Source organism: Arachis duranensis, chromosome 4 (genome assembly GCF_000817695.3).
Source record: "Arachis duranensis cultivar V14167 chromosome 4, aradu.V14167.gnm2.J7QH, whole genome shotgun sequence".
NCBI lineage: Eukaryota > Viridiplantae > Streptophyta > Magnoliopsida > Fabales > Fabaceae > Arachis > Arachis duranensis.
The window spans coordinates 97,855,737-97,880,555 of record NC_029775.3 but is presented as its reverse complement, the minus strand read 5'-3'; the positions used below and the strand labels follow the sequence as shown (position 1 = coordinate 97,880,555).

At 31.4% G+C, this 24,819-nt stretch overlaps 1 pseudogene; it reads left to right on the top strand.

The window, feature by feature from the left end:
- Window positions 1–11,376: 11,376 nt before the first annotated feature.
- Window positions 11,377–13,610, top strand: LOC107485083 (glutathione S-transferase zeta class-like; annotated as a pseudogene).
- The last annotated feature ends 11,209 nt before the right edge of the window (window positions 13,611–24,819 follow it).

Sequence of the window (24,819 nt, the reverse complement as noted above, 5' to 3'; positions counted from 1 at the left end):
TATGTATTATTTATTAAATTTTAATTATAATATAATTATAATAAAAAAATTTTTATAAAATAATTTAGAATAGAGAATAGAAAAGTTCATTTTGGCGAGAAAACAGAGTCACGAGAGATCGACATTTTATCTTTATTAGTTGGGAGAAAATTCAATTTTAGTATATTAAGTAGATAATCACTTAAAATGTGATACATTATGAAAGATAACTTATATATTATTTTAGAGAGAGTTATATAAAATTTACGGTTAAAAAATATTATTAAATATATATTAATAATAAGTTAATAACATATGCCTCGAGTTAAATGGGGGTCGGTTTTGGCATTAAATGTTAGCTACCAACAACTAGCTGTACCCATTAATTGCTCCGTAAAATGGCTCAACGTTCAGCAACTCCTCAAAACCTCATCACCTTCCTCTCTCTAGTTAATTATACTGGTTTATTCATATTCACATTCTTATTCGCATACCATAAACTAAACCTTTTTTGCATGGGACATCATCCTCTCTTAAACCCTTCTTCATCACTTCCTACACCGTCAAAGCTTCTCAACACATACAACTTCCTCATTCACCCTGTCACTCCTTTTAGGTCTATAAACATAAACATACGTACACTTGTAATTACCCTTTTGTCCTTTTTCTCTTGCCTCTATATTATATGCTGTTTCTGATCAATCGAAAGTAACTAGTCAAGTAGTGGTTATGGAGATAGAGGCAAGTAAACCTTCGGGGAATAATAATAACAACAATGGAGGAGGGGTGGTTCCGGCGTTGAGTCCTCTGAGTGAGACTCTTTGCAGGGAGAAGACGGACACGGAGTTCATCGGAGACGTATCGGCCAGGCTGACGTAGAAGGATCTGACGGTTATGGTCACTCTCAGCAACGGAGAGATGCAGAATGTTCTAGAAGGTTTAACCGGTTATGCTGCATTCGCCTTGCCGCCAATGCCTTCCTCTCCGGCACCATCCTCCTCAAGGGTCGCAACGCCAAGCTCTCCTTCGGCACCGCCGTAAGTATATGGCTCTCTAAATGGTTTTAGGGTTTGATAATGACCATGACAAAATCAAATCAAATCAATAAACTACCAAAACTTTCCATTGTTATACTTGACGAGGTAGGTAATTAAGTTATCTATTTTCTAAAGAAGATTACGTATGTATTTTTCTTTTAATTTGTTAGTTATACACATGTAATATCACAAATAATTTCTTGTCACTCTCATGAATACATTAAGATTTAAATTTGATCATGAGATATTATTATTATTATTATTTTGTGCAAATAGTGTGCTATATATTCATAGGTTTCACTTACATACTGAAGGAGAAACCAGAATAGGCATTTTTGCTATACAAGACATGTATGATAAGAGTGAACAACTTACATACGTGTACCGGTATATCAATACTTCCTAGTTATTTAATTTTATTCACTGGCACATTTTTGTATTTTAATAATTCTTTCTCAAAATAAAAAATTTTGTAATTATTGATGTTTAATTGAATTAGGTTTTCATGCACAGTTAATAATATAAAAAAATTTGCAAGTACATTTAATTATATATTGTAATACCAACAAAATAACTATTTTTTTATTTATTGCTTAAATAGTAAATTAATAATCTAAAAAAAATTGCTATAATCTATATAATATATTCTAGCTAGACGACCATTAGCATGTTTGTTCAATTTGGTATAAAACAAGAATATCACTGTTGTGCTAGCACCTATGTATGGCTAAAGTTCCTTCATTAAATTGTAAGGTATACCAATTGTGAAGATCATTCTTTCATTCTATTTGAAATACATACATACATACATACATATGCAAAGGAAGTAATATATGATACTTGGTTGAAGCATTGGCAATTGAACTTAGATATTGAAAAATGTGGCTTGCTTAAGAAGATTTTTGCATTGGTCAATTAGCATCAATTCGTAATTCTTACATCATGGATGTTATGCTAGTTATATTAAGTAAAGATGTTATTGTAACCATGATAATAATAAACATTTTAGAATGTTATGTTTAAGTTAAATGATTTAGTTAAGTATATATCTGTGTTGCTTATGAATAGGAGTTCAAAAGACAAGCATTAAAAATGACTTGTACTAGGAGCAAAAAAGATACACATAAGAGTAACACTCTGAAAAGAGGATAGCAAAAAAAATCTGGTGGACCAAAAAATATTTGTTAATTGATTAGCGGTGAATTAACAAGAAACTCGGGGTGTTGTGCTTTAATAGTAAATGTTAATACTGAATTTCTCCTCGGTTATCATTGTGTGCTAATTATAATTGTGTATGTAAAAAACATTGGTATCTAGGTGCTCGCCGTGTTGCTTAGCTTCAGTTATGAAGCATTTAAGTTCAGAAGCAGGTGGAGAGAAAATGAGGGAGGTGGAGAACATAGAGTATGGTTGGCTGCGATATGTGCCTGAATGGGCTGTCAACCAAAACATGATGGTGGCATTAGCATCATCATACAGTCGAGATGAGAAGTCATTGATCGCCGGCACCAGAAAATTTCCATTACAGTTCAATCCATTGTTCGGTGTTTTAGACTACTGAACCATGGTAAATAATCCTCCAAATAAAATAGGAAGAAAATAAAAAAAGAAATTTTTTCACAATAATCTTGTTGAATATTGTTTTATATAAAATTAGCCAATAAAAATTTGTGCATTGACTCATTTTCTATTTGGCAGGAGAGAGTTTCAAAAATCCAAAAACCCTAGCAGAGTATCGGCATTTTAATAGCTCCATAGAAAAGACCCAGACCGATTTGAAAAAGGATGTTATCACTTCCTCCATGCAGTTCAATGATGATAGAATCATTTTCTGAAGACAATTCATCATGTTGATATCGAAATATTTATTCTTTCCCTCGTCGAAGGCCACCGTTTCAAACATACTTATACGGGCTACCATTAATGTATCGAATCCAAGGCAGATCTATTGGGCCAAGTACGTTTACGATCAGCTAATTACAGGCATTGATAGATTTCAGGATGTGGAGAAGAAGATAGTGGATGGTTGTATATTCGTGTTGCTGGTGAGCTGTATATACCTAACTTTTGATTTGTTGTTTGTTAGTTTATAATATACTTTGATTATACTAACTGCTATAACTTTCATATTATATATCTCCATGCTAACAAGAATGGAGATTTAGAAAGATATATTGGGAGAGAATCATGGATTAGAGACTGGTTGCTTGGTGATTTGAAGACATTGGATGAAGAGGAAAGCACATCGCATTCGGTGAAGCATATGATAGATATATAATTTTTTAATAGTGATAAGTGTAAAAGATATGTTAATTGGATCACTTCTTTTATGCTCTAACAAAAATAAAGCTTATAATTTATCCACTGTAGGGTCTTCTAAATTTAATTGAAAATATGTCTGCCCTACCGAAAAAGCACAATCGCATATCAAAGAGAAGATGTGCTAGGAAAAAAATAAGATGTAAGAGAAACACTCATAAAAAAACTCCCACGGGAGATGAGACTTAACCGACACACGGGCTGGACATGCATCAGCTGCTAAATTTAATGAAGATCCTTCGAAAAAAAGGCAAGTTAATGATTTTTTAGTTACATGATAAAATTTTATTGCTCTAACTTGCCTCTTTTTAACCATATATACTAGTATATATATATTTTTTAATTTGGACATCTGTGTCAAAATAATTAATTATTACATTTGTATATAAAATTTTAACATATATACATTAATTTTAATATTGAGCTTAGTTGATACAAATAGCAATTATAATTAATTTTTTATCTAATTTTAGAGGTGTGATATTAATTTTGTAATTTATAGATCTATTTCTAACTTTTTTTCTCCTAAAACATCTACGTTATCATTAAAAAACTATTGTAGCTACTTATGTGGAGCTTGGCAATTGACCTTACACATTTTGATGTATCTTTTATTTTTTTGTATGTCACTTCATAAATTAATAACTTTGAAACCTATGTGAGTATCGATAGATTAACATGTATAACATTATTTCTACCCTCCTTTATATGCATACTTAAAAACTTTGTTACTTAGCTACTTTGGGTTTGGGTTTAATGTTAACATGTATAACAGTTTGTTAAGAGTTATTACAAAAAAATAAAGATCTTACTAATGCTAATACTAGTTACCGTGAGTAAGAGTTCAAATAGCTCATATTTGTCATTTTAATTCAGATGTTATGTATGCCTGACACATGATGTTATCCCTATGGCCTTATGGATGTTAACTGTTTGGAGTTGTGGATGTTAATATTCATTCTTTATTTTACTCTGCATGAAGAATCTTTGGGTAAGCTTTCGAATTAAAATCATTTATACATTTGAGCATCTAGATTTATGAATTGTCACTTTTCATTATTTTCTTAGGTGTTTAAATAATCAAAGATAGGTTTGCAGGCGATAGATTGACTAATGATAATATTGAACGATGTGTGGGCACGAACACGAAATTTGTCTCTGTTCTTAGTGGGTTCATTGGCCGCAGGCAGAAATGGTTCGATGCGGGAAAGGCAAAACAAATGAAATATGTAAGTAATTCACGTAATTATTTATCATCTATACACAAAATCTTCTTTTCATTATAATCATGTGATAAAAAAAACTATTTGCTAACATGCTTTTTTCAATAATGAAGTGGTTTGTTCTAGTGTGTCAAAATGATTACTAGTGGCTATATGTACTCCACCGACATACTGATAATCTCTATGGGTGTTAGACTCCATGCACAATGGACCACACTCTGGGCGGCGAAAAAAAATAGATGAATATATTGTAAGTGATAATAGAATTTTGATGATGAATTTTTTTGGGTGTTACTTGTTTCTTGTGTTGCATGTTTTTTTAATTTTTCTCCCTTCTTTTTCTATCTGGCTTATCGTAAAACTTTCTTCTCCAAGAATTGGCTACAATCATAGGCTAGAGTGTAAAATTTATAACTGAGGGTTAGGAGTATTTCTATGAAACAATGATCCCAAAACAGGCAAATGGATAAGTGGGCTTGAGATGAAAACTAAAAAAAGGTAAAAACAAATCAACTTAAGTAAAATTTTAATATATTGACACAATCTTTATTGTTTGTGTTGGATAGATAGAACTGTGGCATATATGTAATAAAATAGATGGAAATATGGGATCCAAAAAGCTTGGCAGATCAAGCATGCTTATTTGGACAACGGTTAGTGTAATCCAAAACATATGCCGGTGCTTATTTGCGTATTTAATATATAACTCTTTTTGGATGCATTCTACTTATAATGAATGAATTTATATTTGCTTTTATAATGTATTTTATACCAAACAAATATACATCTGTTTATTATCACAGGCTCGGCGACAAAAATTCGGAAGGAAATTATAATCGACATACTAATTTGCAAAGATAACGTCTCTAAAAGTATGGTAGAGGGTATACTCAATGTGCCACGTCGACATGTGGAGGATAAGGGCAAGAAAAAAAAGACTGAAGGGGGAATGGGCTAAACGAAACTATAAACAATAACTTGGGATTAGAGTTGGTGTGTGTTTATCGTTAATATGATTTTAGAGTTTTATGGATGTTATCATGAAATACATATGGATGTTATTGGGACTAGAGTTGATGTGTGTGTATTTACTTATAAAAACATATCAACTCTAGTGCTAATTAATTATTTGTAGAGATATTTAGCTTGCTGTCAAGTATAGCTAACTTATAAAAAAGATGCTTCCTTTTTTTATTTAAACCCAATAACATCCATATGTATTTCATGATAACATCCATAAAACTCTGAAATCATATTAACGGTAAACACACATGCACACCAATTCTAATCCCAAGTTATTGTTTATAGTTCCATTTAGCTTTCTTATCCCATTTCACCCTTCGAATCAGTGACATCATCCTTGGATTCGTCCATGAATTTTTAGTATTTTTTTTCTTGCTCCTATCCTCCACATGACGACATGGCACATTGAGTACACCTTCTACCACACTTCTAGAGACGTCTTTGCAAATTAGTATGTCAATTACTATTTTCTTCCGGATTTATTACAGCTAGACTTGTGATAATAAACATGTATATATCTATTTGTTACAAAATACATTATAGAAACAAATATAAATTCAGGAATTATAAATTGAATGTATCCAAAAAGAGTAGTTATATATTGAAACGTAAATTAGCATTGGCATATATTTTGGATTACACTAATCCACATTCAAATAGGCATGTTTGATCCATCCGAAGCTTTTTGGATCCCACATTTCCATTCATTTTATGACATATATGCCACAGTTTCACCTATCTAACATAAACAATAAAGAGTCGTGTCAATATATTAAAATTTTGCTTCAGTTGATTTCTTTTTACCTTTATTAGTTTTCCTCTCAAGCTCACTTATCCATTTGGCTGTTTTGGGATCATTGTTTCATACCAACACTCGTAACCCTCAGCTGTGAATTCTACACTCTGATTTATAGTTGCAGCCAACTCTTGGAAAAGAAAGTCCTATGACAAGCCAAATAGAAAAAGAAGGGAGAAAATTAAAAAAACATACAACATATTTATCTATTTTGTTTTTGCTGCTTGGAGTGTGGCCCATTGTGCATGGAGTCTAACACCCATAGGTTATCAGTATGCTGGTGGAGCACATATAGTAACCAGTGATCATCTTGACACACTAGAACAAACCATTTCATTGTTGAAAAAACCATGTTAACATATAGTTTTTTATCACTTGCTTGTAATAAAAAGAAGATTTTGTGTATAGATTATAAGTAAGTACGTGAATTACTTACATATTTCATTTGTTTTGCCTTTTTCGCATCGAACCAGTGCTGCCCGCAACCTATCAACCCACTAAGAACATGGACAAATCCCGTGTTCATGCCTACACATTGTTCAATATTATCATCAGTCAATCTTAGCGCCTGCAAATCCATTTTTGATTATTTAAACACCTAAGAAAATAATGAAGAGTGATAACTCATAAATAAAGATTTTCTATATCTTCAAAAGTATCATTTACCGAGGCAATTGTGGGGATTAATTAATATTAAGTGGTTAAAGAAAAATTGTACTAACCATTAATCTCGGCGGAATACAGTAAAAATTAACCATTGACCATGGCATAGCAGTAATCAACCACCTGAATAGAATAAAAGCATTGCATTTCATAGCACTTTAATGCAGAATACATACTCACCAAATTCTGACGCTTTTTTATTCGGTCTTATCGTATCGCTTACTCTTCTATGCTAGCCCAATGATTGCAGGTCTATTCGCCGCAGCTAAACATCACCACTTCGAATCCATGCGAGCGTGGTATTCTGTGCAACTCTATAATCTGTTGCTCACTTGTATATCTTGTTTGTGTCATCACCTGTAGGCCTTGCAGCACCCCTGATGGCATTGGTGTTTCCACCAAATCTTCTGATTTTCTTATATTTTCTAGTGCTTCAGGTTTCTGAATCACATTTGGTTCGTTTGTTACTGGAGATCCAAGCGATGAGTCTGGTATGTGCAACTGAGTGATGCCAAGCGAGAATGATGAGATTGGAAAGTCAACTTGAATTGGGTATTCTGGTGCAACATACAATACCATTACAGGTTCTCCAAAATACCTGCACATTAATTAATGCTTAAGTCCTCTTAATTTAGTGCCTATTGCAAGTTCTCGTGCAAGTTTTTTATACTTTAGTTTGGTAGAAAGTATGCATTTTCAAAAGGGAGTTAGCGCGAACTAATGTAAAGAAAGTAGTGTAATATTCATAAGATTAGATATATAACATCATTCGTTGATTAAACATACCATTCGAAAACTAGGAAAGAGTCAGAAATAAAAAGTCGTGCACCTACTATAATTATCAATAGTTCGTATTATGGTTAAATTCAACTAACTTGCCTTTTCTCTGAAAACCCTTCATCAATATTATTATCTCTTGTATTTCCAATAGGTGTGTCGGAGATTGTCTCATCCCCCGTGGGCGTTTCCTTACATGTCTTCTTCAAACACATTGTATTCTCCCCAATACATTCTTTTTGGGACTCTTAACTGCAATTTCTATTTAAATAAATTGGAGGTTGAGTAACTATAGGTAATAATAAAAAAGGCACCTAACCCAAATCTAATCCGATCAAATAAATCTAGTACTCTCAAATGTATAATGATTTTAATTTGAAAGTTTACCCAAAGTTTCTTTGTGCAGAGTCAAGTAAAGAATGAATAGTAACATCTGCAATTCCAAACAGTTAACATCTATAAGAGCACAGGGATAATATCATGTGTTAGGCATATATGACATCAAAATTAAAATGACAAGTATAGCTATTCGAACTCCTGTTCACGGTAACTAGTATTAACATTAGTAAGATCTTTATTTATTTGCAATAACGCTTAACAAACTGTCATATATGTTACACATTAAACCAAAGCAGTTGAGTAACAAAGTTTTTAAGTATGCATATAAGGGAGAGTAGAAATGATGTTATACATATTAATCCATCGATACTCACATAGGTTTCAAAATTATTAACTTATGAACTGACATACTAAAAGATAAAAAGATACATCTAAATGTGTAAGGTCAATTGCCATGCTCAACATAAGTAGCTGCAATAGTTGTTAATAATAACGTAGATGTTTTAAAAGAACAAAGTTAAAGATAGATCTACAAATTATAAAATTAATATCACACTTCTAAAATTAGATAAAAAAATTGATTATAGTTGCTATCCTTATCAACTAAGCTCAAAATTATATGTAGGAAACATATATTAAAATAACTCTATATATGATAAAACTTTATATACAAATGTAATAATTAATTATTTTAACACAAATGTCCAAATTAAAAAAAATTATACTAGTATACTATTAAAAAGGGATAGGTTACAGCAATAAATTTTTATACTAAAAAATCATTAACTTTCATTTTTTAAAGACCTTCATCAAATTTAGCAGTTGATGCATGTCCTGCCCGTGTGTCAGTTAAGTCACATCTCCTGTGAAAGTTTCTTTGTGAGTCTTTCTCTTACACCTTGTTTTTTCCCTAACGCATCCTTTCTTTGATACACGGTTGTACTTCTTTGATAACCCAGACATCTTTCTAATTAAATTTAGAAGACCCTGCAGTGGACAAAATATAAGCTTTGTTTTCATTAGATCATAAAAGAAGTGATCCAATTAACATATTTTTCACACTTATCACTATTGAAAATTATATATTTATCATATATCTCACTGAATGTGATGTGCTTTTCTCTTCATCGATCGTCTTCAGATCACTAAGCGACTAGTCTATGATCCACGATTCTCTCTCATTATATCTTTCTAAATCTCCATTCTTGTTGGCATGAAGATATTAATCTGAAAGTTAAAGCAGTTACTATAATCAAAGTATATTATAAACTAACAAACAACAAATCAAAGGTTAAGGATACACGGCTCACCAGTAACGCGAACTTACAACCATTCACTGTATTCTTCCCCACATCCTAAAACCTCTCAACCACTACAATTAGCTAATCGTAAATGTACCTGGCCTAATAGATAACATCATGATAACATCCTCTTTGAAATCGGCCTGTGTCTTTTCTATGAAGCTGTTAAAAAGTCGGTACTCTGCTGGTGTTTCTGGATTTTTGAAACTCTCCCCTATTAAACAGAAAATGAGTCAATGCACAAATTTTTATTTGCTAATTTTATATAAAAGATATATTCAACAAGATTATTGTGAAAAAATACCTTTTTTTTGCTTTTCTTTCTATTTTATTTGGGGATTACTTACAATGATTTGGTAGTCCAAAACACCGCGCAATGGATTGAACTATTATGAAAATTTTTCTAGTACCGACAATCAATGACTTCTCATTCCGACTATATGATAATACTAATACCACCATCATATCTTGGTTGACAGCCCATTCAGGCACATATTGTAGCCAGCCAAAGACCATGTTCTCCACTTTTCTTATTTTCTCTCCGTCCGCTTCTGAACTTAAATGCTTCATAACTGAAGCCACACAACATGGTGAGCACCTAGATACCAGTGTTTTTTACACAGACAATCATAATCAGCACATAGTGACAACCGAAGAGAAATTCGGAATTAACATTTACTATTAAAGCACAACATTGTGAGTTTCTTATTAATTCACCGCTAACCAATTAACGTACCTTTTTTGGTCAACCATTTTTTTTGCCGTCCTCTCTCCGGAATGCTACTCTTATGTGTATCTTTTTTGCTCCTGGTATGAGCCATTCTTAATGTTTGTTTTTTGAACATATATTCATGAGCAACATGGATATATACTTAACTAACCAATTAACTTAAACATAACATCCCAAAATATTTATTACTAACATAGCTATAATAACATCTTTGCTTAATATAACTAGCATAACATCCATGATGTAAGAGTTACGAATTGACGCTACTTGACCAATGCAAAGGTCTTCTTAAGAAAATCAATTTTCAATTCTACCTAAGTCCAATTGTCAATGCTTCACCAAGTTTCATGATCATACTCATGAAGATGAAAGACCCCTTCCAAATAAAATAATAAACTAATGCATAATTTTTAAGCAACATGAACCCAATGGCTACTTTATAATTGACACACTTAGCATGATTAATCGCTAAAATATGAATTTAAATGTCACTATTTATATATGTCTATTTGTCTATTAGTGCAGAAATTGTTGATTTTATATGAGTATGCTTAAATGTGAAAAGTGACAAAAAATGGTGATTTATTAATCCTGAACACTTGGGGCTGATTTAATATTTCCAAAAAGTTACAATAGGTAAAAGAAAGTTAGAATGCAAGGTTAGAGTAAGTGAAAAGCTAGGAATCAATTTTTGACCTCTCAAAACCCGAGGTTACATGTTGCAGAATTATGCAGTTTTGGGCAGCAATTTGTGAACAAAATTGGGAGCAATATACCGACTCAAAATGAGTGAAATTATTTTTCTATGAAACCTTAAGATGTCTAGATTATTCTCCTAAAATTTTAGAATTTTTCGATGTGTGGTTTGGGAGATATGATTTTTAGAAACTGGTCATTTTTTGCAGAAACAATGCTATACGAATTCTGGAACAGCAACTTCAAAACCACATATCTTAATACTCTGAAACACTTTGGAGGTGAAACCAAAGAGGAATGAAACATTAGGATGTCTAGTATTTTATGTCCAAATTTCAAAATAATTCAAATTTTATAGAGAAAGTTGTGTCTTCTAGAAGCAGGGTTGTTTACTGCTGCGACAGCACCCTTTCCTTAAAATAAAACCATATTTCGAGAGGCATAACTTTTTTTAGAGAAGTGAAAATGCTCTGAGACTTAAACTGGGTAAAAGATGGGTAAGTCTGGTTCAATCATACCAAACTTTAGGAGAATCTAACCAAAGATGAATTTTATATAATTTTTCTAAATTGGTTACAGCTTGCTGTTTTTCTGAAGTGTACTAAATCAGTAGCCGGTTTTTAAAAAATCATATAAAAAGTGGTGAATAAATATTTATTTGTTGGCAGAATATGTATAGGGATCTTTGACATTGATTCTTTCTATTCTACCATTTTTTAATTGCTTCAAAGTTGGTATTTGGCATACATTTAATCATCATATTTTAAGATGTTATGTACTTAGTAAAGGACCAAAGGGTAAGCACATAACTAATTATGCATAAGAGTGGAATGTTGATGAAGTTTCATGTGGAGATTTCAGATGAACAGTTATTAAAAAGAAGCTGGTAGTTTCTTAATCCATACAAAAAGGAATAAGATTGATTCTGGGTTTGTGTATGCTTGTCACTGTTTGTGGGAAAGCTGGTGCTCTTGGTGATTCTGTCATTGTCTCCCGTGAGAAGAACAAGAGAGGATTAAGGTTGGTGGCAAAGCTTAATCTTTTTCTCCCTTAATTTTTCCTTTTCTAGTTCTTACATGCATTTGAAGTCTTCCATGCTACTTCCTTACTTTGCTTTTCTCTTTCTGTTTTTGTGTTTTTTCCCCACTGTTTTTCCCCCTTCTTGGCATGTTGAGGATTTTGCGAGTTTTTCTTTTTTTAATTTGAATTTTGAAACTGTTGTTATGAATTGTATAAGTAATTGTGTATAATCAGTTTCGTAAAGAAAAGGGAAGGGTTATGCCTACTAAAGTGAGTATCAGAAATTAGATCTGTGTTTTAAGTTTGAACTGAAAGCTTTCAATTTGATGTTAGTTACATCCTCTATCTCTTTATATGGTTTAGTGATTTTAGTAACTCGTAATTTCTATTTTCCACTTCTCCTTCTTCTTCTTAATGCTCTTGAGTAACCAACCCAAACCTTGATTATCTTGGTTGCTATAGTCTCATGGGTGATGTTGGAATAGTTTTGTGTTTCTGTGATAATTTCCTTGCTTCTTTCTTCCTCTGAATATGATTGTGATTTTCATTCATTTCAGACCTAAAATATGACTATGTAGCCATCAATCTCTTGAAAGGAGAGCAATCTCATCCCTGTTTGTTCCCTTCCTTTTATTTTCCTCAAGATCCTCACAACTTAATCCCTAATCTTCTGCTAACAAAAACTATAAATAACAAGTAATGATATGCTCTCTTGGATTTAGTTTGTCAAATTGAAAACTTGAAATGGTTATTTTGTAAGGAAAGTCTATTTCAGGGGTCAAAATTGTAGTCTTCCCTGAATTTCTAGTTCTTTGTAGATATGAATTTTGTAAGGAAAGACTACTTTACATGTGCAGTATGATTAGTGTTTATTCAATATTTTATTTGATCATGTTCAAAATTCCTCAAGCTTAACCCTGTTGGTTTTGTGCCGGTTCTGGTGGATAACGATCTTGTGCTTGCTGACTCCTTAGCCATTATTATGGTCATCCCTGCAACTTCATATCTAAATGCTTTCTTTCTGTACCCCTTCCCCATTTGTTTCCCTCATTCATATTGTTGTTTTGTATCTATGCAGTATCTGGACAATAAGTATCCTCAACACCTTTTGCTGCCTAGTGATATTCACAAAAGAGCAATCAATTTTCAGGTACACCTGCTCTGTGTCAGTTAGTGGTTGCAAACTCTAATGAATGCGTTGCCTTCTAAGTTCTAATCATGTCTTCTCATCGACAAGCTACCCACATCATTTCCTCATCCATACAGTCTCTTCAAAATATAAGCTTTCTGGTGTGCATTTGGTTCCTGATTTTCTATTACGAATGCAGCTGTTGTTCCTGAATGTTTCAGCTTATACTTTACACACTATGTTCACTGTTATTTGCAGAATTATATCAGGGAAAAAGTCGGCCCTGACGGAAACTTTCTTGGGTATAAGGTGTCTTTAGAAAGGGCTTCACAGGTGATGTTTGATTAACTTGCTTATACACTAAAGGCTTCAAATATGCATTTCTATTTTTTTGGGGCATATTCTAATGCTATCTTACTATTACCACTTTTGTTTCAGCACTTGAAAAACTCTTGAAGGACCACACGGGAAGATACGCAACGGGAGATGAAATTTCCTGGTATGTTGGTATTTTAAGGGGGCAGATGATTCCTTTTAAGGGGGCAGATGCTATAGTCTCATGGGTGATATTGGAATAGTTTTGTGTTGCTTGCATTTACATTAATTGCTATGGCTAGAATTCATATCTTATTGGCTTTATTAACACTTAACGAAGTTGTATTGCTATAGCTGAATTTGTTTGTACAATTCTAGTTGTTGTATTTCTTATTTTTTGCACTTCTGTTTGCTGTGTGGCTGAAAGTTGTATTGTTATTTTTGGTTATTTCCTTTTCACCATGAACTAGAAACATGGAATGACTTGGTATATATGACATAACACAACAAATATAGTATGACTTGGTTATTTCTGATTTTATAGCTTTTTTATTTTATGAGTTATAGCTTATGCTTTTTTATTTTTGAATTCTAAATTTAGATTTGTGAAACACTATTATGCATCGGTGAAACTTGTACAAGGTACAGAAAGAATTAATGATATCAGTCATTGATAGTTTTGAGTTTGATTTTTTAATTATGAATATTTTTCTAACTACTTTTCTATATAATTATGCAGGATAATAACGAAGATTAAGCTGATTATTATTGTGGTTTATTGGCTAAGATAGAGTAATGTTAGGAATGAATACATGTATGGTTAGTTGACTAATGACTTTTAATAGAAGATACTTATGTAGGATATGTTTTTTGTAGAGTATTAGTAATAAATTCTAAGTGTGAGATGTATGAATATTCATAATTAATTTCATTCTAGTATTTTTTGATCATTATTATAAATATATTTTGGTTAGAGATAATTTTTATTATTTAAAAAAATTATTTAGTATAATTATGTATTTTTTTATTTTATAATATTTAACTCATTTAATTAAAAATACAAAATTATTATACATGTAATCATATTACTAAATAAGTAAATATTATGTTGTATTAATAATTATTAAAATATTATATATATAAAAAAATAAGAGAGCTAAGGCTACACTTATATACAGTAGCTATAGTATTCAAAACAAATTGAAGGACCTAAGGCTACACTTATAAAGAGTAGCCATAGTATACAATGTGGCTACGCTTTACAGGTGATGCAGTAGCACTGAAAGCGTAGCCTATTCTGGTAGAAATGGAAGCTGAAACGTAGCCTTTGGTCCTGGTCAGCATCACTTGAAAAGTGTACCCTATTCCCAAACGCTAAAAGCGTAGTCCTTGGTGCAGAAAAGCGTAGCCTTTGAGAATAGGCAACGGCTGAATAGGAATCACCCCAAAAAGCGTAGCCGTAGCCCAGAAAGCGTAGCCGTAGCCTAAGGCATCATTTTTTTCATTTTTGGCTACACTTTTTAAGTGTACCTGAATGGGTATTTTTCTTGTAGTGTTGCTATGTTAAATGTATATTTGTTACCTGCAATACTTGTAATCTTCTTGTGCTTGCCTTTATCTGCTTATTTGTCTGTGTTATGTTGTTGGAGATGGAGGTATGGAGGAAAGGCAGTAAGACTTAGATTCAAGATTAAGTTAAGTTAGGCGTAGATACTCTTAGAAAATCACCTTTTATGGTTTCTGTTTAATACTTTAAGCTTTGTAATATGAGTGTCGGCGTTCTAAGATTGCCTCTGGCATTCCTAGGATCTTATATCTTATATGTGTGGCATTTTACCATGCTGAGAACCTCTGGTTCTCACTCCATACTATGTTGTTGTTTTTCAGATGCAGGTCGAGAGGCACCCCATTAGGCGTCTGGACTTCTGAAGCGAAGTGGTTATTGGGTTACTTTTGTTTTATAGTTATGTATATATATGTACTTAGTGTTCTCTCTGCATGACTTGTTTCTTTTGACCTTCTTAGAGGCTTATAGAAAGACAGGATTTTGTTTATATAAATTTGGGTTTTGGATATGTATATATATGTGTAAATATTCTCTGATCAGCCTTGGCTTCGTAGGCTGAGTTAGGAGCTTGTTATTTTGTATCTTTGACCCTCTATTTCTACTTTTGTTATCTTATGCTTGATAACTATAGTTTTCTTAGTATGCAGGCTAACTCGTTTTTTGAGCATTGCACTTTTATTTCGTGATTTTTATTTCATCTGTTCTTCAAGGCTCCTAGTTTATTATATTCCTTTTACTATTATATGTACACATTTAATTTTAGAGGTCGTAATACTATACCATCTCTATTTTACGACTTAAGCATAAAGTTTGGTATGGTAGGGTGTTACATAAGAAGAAGATAAGGGATTCAATAACGGTTATTGAACTGACTCTTATATAATTTCAGGAAGTATAATTGTACAAGATGTTTTAGATTATAATAGTAGAAAAAATAATTAAATACTAAACTCTTATAATATTCCTTAAATTTATTAGGTATTAAATGAAATAAAATATTATTATTTGTAACAAAAATTATGGAATAAAATAAAATTAGAGTTATCACTACTAGAAAACTAGTTATTACAGACAAATATTTCTGACGGATTTTATCCCACGGAAATACAGAGGGAATTTCAGAGGGATTTTTTGTCAGAAAATAAAAAAAATGAATTAGCATAAATTACAGACGGAAAAGAGAATCCGTCGATAATTTGGTCGAAAATATTAATTTTTTTCCGTGAAAAATAGTTACAGACGGATTTTCCGTCTGTAATTAAATAGACAAAACGTTGCGTTTTGTTAAATTATTACAGACGGAAAATCCGTCTGTAATTTAAATTTTCTGTCGGAAATATTGAGGTAATCCTAATTTTATCACCACCCATTCACACTCCATTCACACTCATCCCTCGAACGTTTCCAGCAGCCCTCATCCCTCGAACTCTTCTCCTCTGGTAGAAGGTGGTGTCGCCACCGGCGGGGACAGACCGTGGGTGCCCTCGTCATCTGGGGAAGCTCTACTCGGCCCTCTTTGCATCGTTTCTCCTCTTCTCGCCGTCGCACAAAGTTCTGAGTTGAGCTCGTGGCGTCGCCGTCGCGAAGGGTTCCTTCCCTCCTCGCCGTCCATTGTTTCTGATTCTCTGCTCCTCGTGCAAAGGAGTTGAAGATTGACCAGCCTTGAAGTTTGGTAAATGTGGTGATTCATATCTTCAAAATTTGCTTCAGGTGCCACTCTTCACAGTTTTTCAGTTTTTCAAACCTAATTTCTCTGTTTATTCTTTTGTTAATTGTTATAATTACTGTTTTTTATTTTTTATTCATATTAATTTCTTGTATTGTTTGCTTGATGGAGTATATTTTCTTCTACGATGATAAGCTTTTTTTTCTTTTTTTTCAACTTTTTTATTTTCCGATTTGATTTGATTTATTTTGGGGTTGATGGATGATGCTGCTAATCACTTAACTTTGCTTGATTCATGCATCCAGCCATATCCAATGAGGGAAAGGTTTTGATGTTGTCATGATAGGTTTTAGTGAATTACATCATAGTTTGATTTTATTACTAGCTACTTGGGTTTGTGATCATCCAAGATTATCCCTCTCCAGGTGAAAGAATAACTTCCTCACAAATGAGATTAGGAGAAGACTCTTCCATTAAAATGACATCTTTTTTCCAAATTGATATATTAAAATGACAAATTTCAGCATGAAAGTTAAATGCACCAGAGAATTGGCCAATTAATTTTAGATGCAAAGTGACCTAATCTCCTAACCTCATTTTATTGTGTTTTTTAGTAAAGTGTAGATCTAAAACACTTTGATATCAGAAAATACGCATTTAAATTTAAAGCCTGATAGTTTGTTTCTAACACAAGTTGGAGAAGGTGGCACCCAACTTTCTGGAGGACAGAAGCAGAGAATTGCTTTCTGATAGTTTGTGTTCTTCTTCTTCTTTTATTCTCTTTAGAGTTATCTTTAGTTTCATTGAATTGCTTTCCATTTTCTCCAGAGTGTTCTTTTAGTCAAGTTCAGACTCATTGACACAAAGAGGACAAAAATAGAAGTAAAAGAAAAAGTGGAATAGGATAGGTTCTTTTTTCTTTTTGGAAGTCATTGATCATCCTTACCTATGTACTTGGTTGAGACATTGAATTTGATTCTCTGGCATATATTACATGGTTCATGCATCATATTTAGATTTGGAGAAATATTGAAGCCATTCATGATTTTTTATTCATAAATTGAAGTCACTCATAATTCTTGCTTCTTTTTTATTTGATGAAGTGCGTGCATCAACAATCAACATGCTTCTCAGTTCAATCTTTTGATTACAATATAGGGGGTTAAAATATTTTAAGTTGACTTTTGAAGCCATTTCTTTTCTCTCTTAAATAATACTTGCTTTGGACATAACTTCTTAGGTGATTTTACATATAATTAAAGAAGTTGAGAATGTATGAAGCTGAAAATCAGATTTATTGATTTTTTTAATTAGGATTGTTTTTGAAAATCAGATTTTTCTGGTAACATAAGCTGAAACAAGAACACTCTTAGTGGCAGTAGTTGTTGTTAGTAATAAAAAAGTAGTAGTTGTTGTTAATAGTAAAAAATGTTTGATGTTTGATTATTTATTTCATCTCGAGAATGCAGTGCACTATGTTAGGACTTTGGAAGATGGAACCAAGTTTGATTCCAGTAGGGATAAAGATCAACCTATAAAGTTCACTCTTGGTCAAGGTATTTATTAAAGCAAGTACTGCTTGTTTTTTGATGCCTTGTTTTTCTTGAACAATCAATACATGACTACATAAATTTTTGTCTGATGGTAAAGAAGCTCAGTTTATCATATAAGGATGCAATTTAAGTTCGAATTTTAGTTTACAGTTTTTAATAGGTACATTTTGAAAAAGAATGAGAGTACGATTATGGCTTTAATAACATCTCTGTGGCTGACTTCATGGGTCCAGACTCTGCTGCTTTCACCTGGCTGCCTCAACCTCAGCCTCACACCAATTTCAAGCCTCATTCTTCCAATATCAGGTGGGTGGTTTTGGGTTTTGTTTTGTTCTTCAACTTTCTCTTTTGTTTCAAGTTTCAACCCAAATTTAAAAGCAGGGAATTCTATGGATTTTTTCCCGGATCATTACATAACTGCTTCATGATTGCAGCTTGGAAATGGAATACTCAGTGAATTTAATTGTGCTGGAAGGTGGCCCTTCAAAGCGGTAATATCTCTTTTCTTCTAAAATCCTTCCTTCTAAATAGTTTAGCAACTATTATTCATAATTTGGCATTTTCATCATGTAATGATATTTAGAAATTTTTTATCATATGCAGCTTGGCCCCTGGTCTTCTATTTGTTTTTATCAGTTGTGAGGGAAAACTGTAATGACTTGCATATTAGGCAATGTGGTTTATGAATAGTATAAGACATATTTGATCATATAAACTGAATTTTGAAAAAAAATCTATCATTATTAGGATGAGGAAGGATTTGAAATTTTCTAAGGTATTAAAAACGAATCAAGCAAAGAAGACTATGTTAGCTATGTCATAGAAATACCATGCTTGCACCTACATAATTGATTCTGCATTGTATCTACATATCATGTTTAATATTGATCATCGTATTCCTTTTGAGAAACATTTGACAATCCTATTTTCCCTTTGACATTGATCTTTGAAACCCAGGGGTATGGATCTTTTTTATTGCGGGATTTGCCCTTTGATGCTATTCAGTTTTGCATCTATGAGCAGATTAGGATGAGTTATATGGCTGCGGTAAATTTCTCAAGCTCTATAGTTATATGTTTTGTTGCACTATATTTCTTGATAGAGGATGTGACTGCCATTCCATTTTTAGGCTCGAAGTATATATATATATACACACACACATACACACGTGTACACATACTAAGTTGTAGGCTTGTAGCACAACATAGATTCCCATTCTCTTAATTAACCTCTTAAGGTATGTGATTGCTGCTAGCATAGTAGCACTTAAAGCATTATACCAGTGTTAAAATGTGATTAACAATCTTGTTTTTCTAGGTGCACTGACTGGAGCTATAACAACTCCCCTTGATGTCATCAAGACAAGATTAATGGTTCAGGTTAAATAATCCTGTTTCCTACTACTTTTCTTTTGCTGTATTCTTCCTTTTCAATCTCGTTTTCACATGAAACTCGTATAACGCCATATGCAAATGATTCCATGTTATGTACTGTAATCCGCATGCAAATCAGTAAGAATATCCAGTTTCAATTATCAATCCATTAACAAAGTTCTCATTTTCCTCCTAAAGGGATATGCAAACCAATATAATGGAATCGTAGATTGTGTTCAAACAATTATCAAGGAAGAATGACCTAGTGCACTTTTAAAGGTATGGGTTTTTTGCTTTCTTGGACACACCAGCTTGAGTGGTAACTTTTAGCATGGTCCAAATTCTCACCAAATTATGAACTGTACCTTAACTACTCAGAGCAAGTTCAGAAAGCTATTACCAAAATTGGTTTGCTGATCAGCCAAAATTGGTTTGCTGATCAGCCAAAATTGAATGCTTCCATTGGTTTGCTGATAAAAAAAATTGGTTTGCTGATCAGCCGAAATTGAATGTTATGAACTTGAACTTGAAATACTCATTGTTCAGTAGGTAGTTTAGAGCAAAGTTTTACAATAAAAGGAGATAATTAACAGAGGAGACATACTCACACTGTAGAGAGACCTGCTATTAAGAACATTAGACTCATCTTATTTTTACTTATTGCGGTTAAGGGTGCTTTATTTTTTTTAGCAGCAAAGTGTTAAGAATGATCATTACTTTGCTTTGCATTTGAATGCGAAGATGTGTTTGTACATTACAATACTGTTTGACAGTGATTACTATCAGCATTATAGTAATAGCTGTTTGTTTTTTTACTATTAACTAGATTATATTTGAAACAGCCATGTTTGTGGTGTGAGTTGAGATTTTGTTCACTATTGACTATGCAACATATATTCTGGATTTTGTGCATTATTTGCATCATGGTGTTACATTCTCGATCCTTTATTGGTCAACATCTAATTATTTTAATTTTTTCAGGTACTACTATTTCAGCACATGAATGATCTGGTCTTAGAGAATATTTGTGATTGTGTGAGGAAAGCTGGGATGATGAAGAAGCAGCAGCAGAAAGAGCAAGTGAAGTGAATTTTGCAGATGAGATAAGTGGAATTAACACAGGACCTCCTTCACCAACTTCATCTATTAATTATTAGAGCAGCGAAAATTGTTCAAATAAGTTAGGAAATTGAATAGGAGTTGCTTGCAATATAGGTCTTTTAATTTACTAGTACGAGGAAAATCATTTAGAGCCCTTTGGATACTCATTAACAACTTTTAATTTATTCAATAGACTTTGTTGATGTATGTTTGTTACTTATTATTATAGTTGATGTATCAATACACTTTGTTTATATTTTGAATTATATTGACTTACTTGTTTATAGTAGTTTTTTTTTAGTTTGATAATACGATGAATTTGTTTATTTTTTGAAATATTATAAATATTTGAATACAAATTAGATAAAAATTTGTATTAAATTTATATTTATTTTGTATGAAAATAAGTTTATTTTGTAATTGGAAAAATAAAAAAATTCTATTTTACCTTACTGACGGATTTACAGACGGATTTTCTGTCTGTAATCAGAGTGTGAGATGATTTTCCAAAGTTCAAATTACAGACGGAAAATCTGTCGGAAAATCTGTCTGTAATTACAGATGAAAAATTCGTCTGAAAATCCGTCTGTAATTACAGACGGAAAATCTGTCGAAAAATCCGTCTATAATTATAGACGAAAAATCTGTCTGAAAATCCGTCTGTAATTACAGACGGAAAATCTGTCAGAAAATCCGTCTGTAATTACAGACGGAAAATCCGTCGGAAAGTTCGTCGCCTTCGGGAAATGGATAGAGCTTTTACAGAGGGAAAATCCGTCGGTAACTGGTAAAAATCCGTCTGTAATTTTTTGACGGAAAAAAATCCGTCGGTAAATAATTTCCGACGGGGCTTTTACAGAGGGACAAAATCCGTCGGTAATTTCGTCGGTAACCAAAAATCCATCTGTAATAAAGACTAAATCTGTCTGTATTAATCCATTTTTTAGTTGTGTATAAAAGTAAAAATGAATGAATAAATATATAAGTGATAATAAGGTAGGATTATTAGTAATGTAGGAGTTCAATAACTACTACAGAATGTGATTCTTGTATAATTTCAGGAAGTAATTGCATAATAGTTTTAGTTTATAGTAGTAAGGCTAAAATGAAAAAAAAAATATGAAATCAAACTTCTATATCTGATCTCTTTTAATTTATTAGATATTAAATAAAATAAAAAAATATTACTATTTGCAGAATAAATTAAACAAAAAATATCTAACACTTAATATTATAATAGAAAAAAATAGTTATTATGACAAAAATTAAAGTTGTCAGTTATAGAATAGTATTATGTCAATTTAACCATGTCAAAAAAAATAAAAAAATCAAAGTATAAATTTATTAGTGATTAAATAAACTTAAATGTTACTATTTGAAGCATAAATTAAATAAAAAAGTCCAACACTTTTATAATAAAATAAAATTAGAATCCTAAAAATAAAATGAATAAATAAATAAATATATAAGTGATAGCAACATACGAAGTAACTACAGAAAAGTTTTGATTTATAGTGGTACGAATAAAATGGGAAGAAAGAATTGGACATCATACTCTCATATCTCTTTTAATTTATTAGATATTAAATAAAATAAAATATTATTATTTACAGTATAAATTAAATAAAAAATATCAAACGTTATTTATTATAGTAGGAGAAAATGTTAATATTTTTTAATAAAAAAATAATTATTATGATAGAAATTAAAGTTGTCAATCATATAATAAGACCATGTCAATTCAACTATATAAAAAAATTAAAAAATCTAAATTTATTAGTTATTAAATAAATAAAATATTACAATTTACAGTATAAACTAAATAAAAAATATCCAATATTTTTAGAATAAAAAAATAGAATCCTAAAGTTAAAAATGAATAAGTAAATATTTAACTGATAGCAATATATGATTATTAGCAAGGTAAGGGTTCAATAACTACTGTTTCGGAATGTAATTCTTGTAATAACTTCAGAAAATAATTACAGGATAATTTTGGATTATAGTAAAATAAAATGAAAAAAATAATTAAACACTAAATTTTTATATTCTCTTTATAAATTATTATTATTATTATTATTATTATTATTATTATTATTATTATTATTATTATTATTATCTTGTTTAATTTGCTCTGCCTCGTAGAGTTTATTATTTGACTTTTGATTCTATTTTCTGACTACTATAGTACTATGCATATAGTTTGTAAAAGTACTTTAGTACCTTCAATATAAATAAATTAGTTTCAGGTGGGTGTGCATATGCATTTTGTTTATATCATCATTATCTCAAAATAATATTTTATGTACTAACGAGTCGATTAATATTTGAAGAATAATCTTTTGACATTTTGCATCTTTATGCATATCATGTCAGTGTGAAAGAAATAATGATAATCCAGTTGTTAACTAAAACGTGCCTATTTCGTTCATATATATTATCAAACATTAATTAAATAAGTTTCATTCCCGCGTAAACTCACCAACCCTTTTCTCAGTTTTTTGTGTTCAGTACTCATCTTATTATAGTAAACCATTTTTTTTCATCCTTTTACCATATGTATACCACAATGCCATGTTGAGGTATACATGATGCCCTAAACAAATGTCAATTTGCCTCACCTCTATAGATCCTTAATCTAGGAGACTGAATAATAAGGCATTTAATTAACAAAATAATTTTGTCAGAATAACAGTATAATAAAAATGAATTGTCAATTAATAATAATAATAAATGGTATATATATATATATATATCCCTCACCAAAAAAAACGTCGATAACCGTTGAAATTATCGACAGACAAATTTTTACGGTATAAATGTCGTTAGTAATAATTTACTAGCAGATTTTTGGTTTTCGACGCTAATAATTAAGTGTTTGCAGATGTTAGCCAAAAATATTAAATTTCAAAGAGATGCTATATTCGAGATTTAATAAACATATGTCTTAAAGGATAAAGGCCTGTATCGAAGAGCTTACAGCAAGGAATGTGGAGTAAGTATTATATTGATTGAAGAAGTCAAGTTTCGAAGGTTACTTCTAGCGGTTATTGTTTAGTAACTTATGATCATCCTATAGGCTCAGGCATCATTTATTTCTAAATCTTGTTGTTTTATATTATTTTTATTTAATATCGAGTTTTTATAAATACAAAATAAAATTTTCATTAAAAAAATGAATATTTTTTATTTTAAACTATTACTTAATCACAAAAATATATATATTCACATAGCAATATATATAGACTTACTCAAAGATTCTCAAATGTAAGTTGTAACGACCCAATTTCCAGTGCGTCATGATCGTACCAAAAGTAAGGCGTTACCAACTCGTTTTTCTTTTTAACTATTTAATATTGAGCCTTTAATTCGATGTCACATTTCAATTTTTTAGAAAAATGCCTGAAAATTTTATTTTTATTAATTAAAATCATATATCAAGTACCACTAAGTAATAGTAATCACATAATTAGTAATAATAATAAATGCTATACAAATAAATTCAATATAAAACTCGAATACAGTACTTATTCCTCTGGATAAAATAAAATCCTAATCAATAAAGGCGAGGAAACTCTATGAAAATCATTTAACTTATAAACAATTCCAACTATTCGTCCGTGACTTCATACTGAGTTCATATATTAAAGATCGTGGCTTCATGCTGAGACTTCAAACCTGTGTCACTGAAAGGGTGGAAATGTTTGGGGTGAGAACAAACCACACGTTCCCAGCAGGGAGTGGGAATGCCGTAAAAGTAATGAAATAAAATGCAAATAATTAACTTTACTCAATAAAACTATTTTTATCAAATACCTAAAATTACTTTTAGTTTTACTTTAGATAATTACTTTTCTTTAAATTTCTAAACTAAAAATAGATTTTAATCACAAAATTAGTCATATTAACCATCTCTCAATCACATAATCATTTCTCAACCACCACACTTCACCTCAATACATCCGTAAACTAATAGCACAAATAAGAGATCTAAACCAACACACAAACAAGTCAAACAGCACAATCACGGAGAAGTAATACAAGCAAACACAACCAAATGCAAATGCGCAAATAATATGATACATGTCTTGTCATATCGCAGGTATTGAGCTTATTTGTCGGTTTTGACCCGCATCCGACGTAATCCGACTCGCAAGTCAGATAAGGCATTCCAGCAGCATAACTTCTGCAAGGTTCCTACCTCTTGCAGGC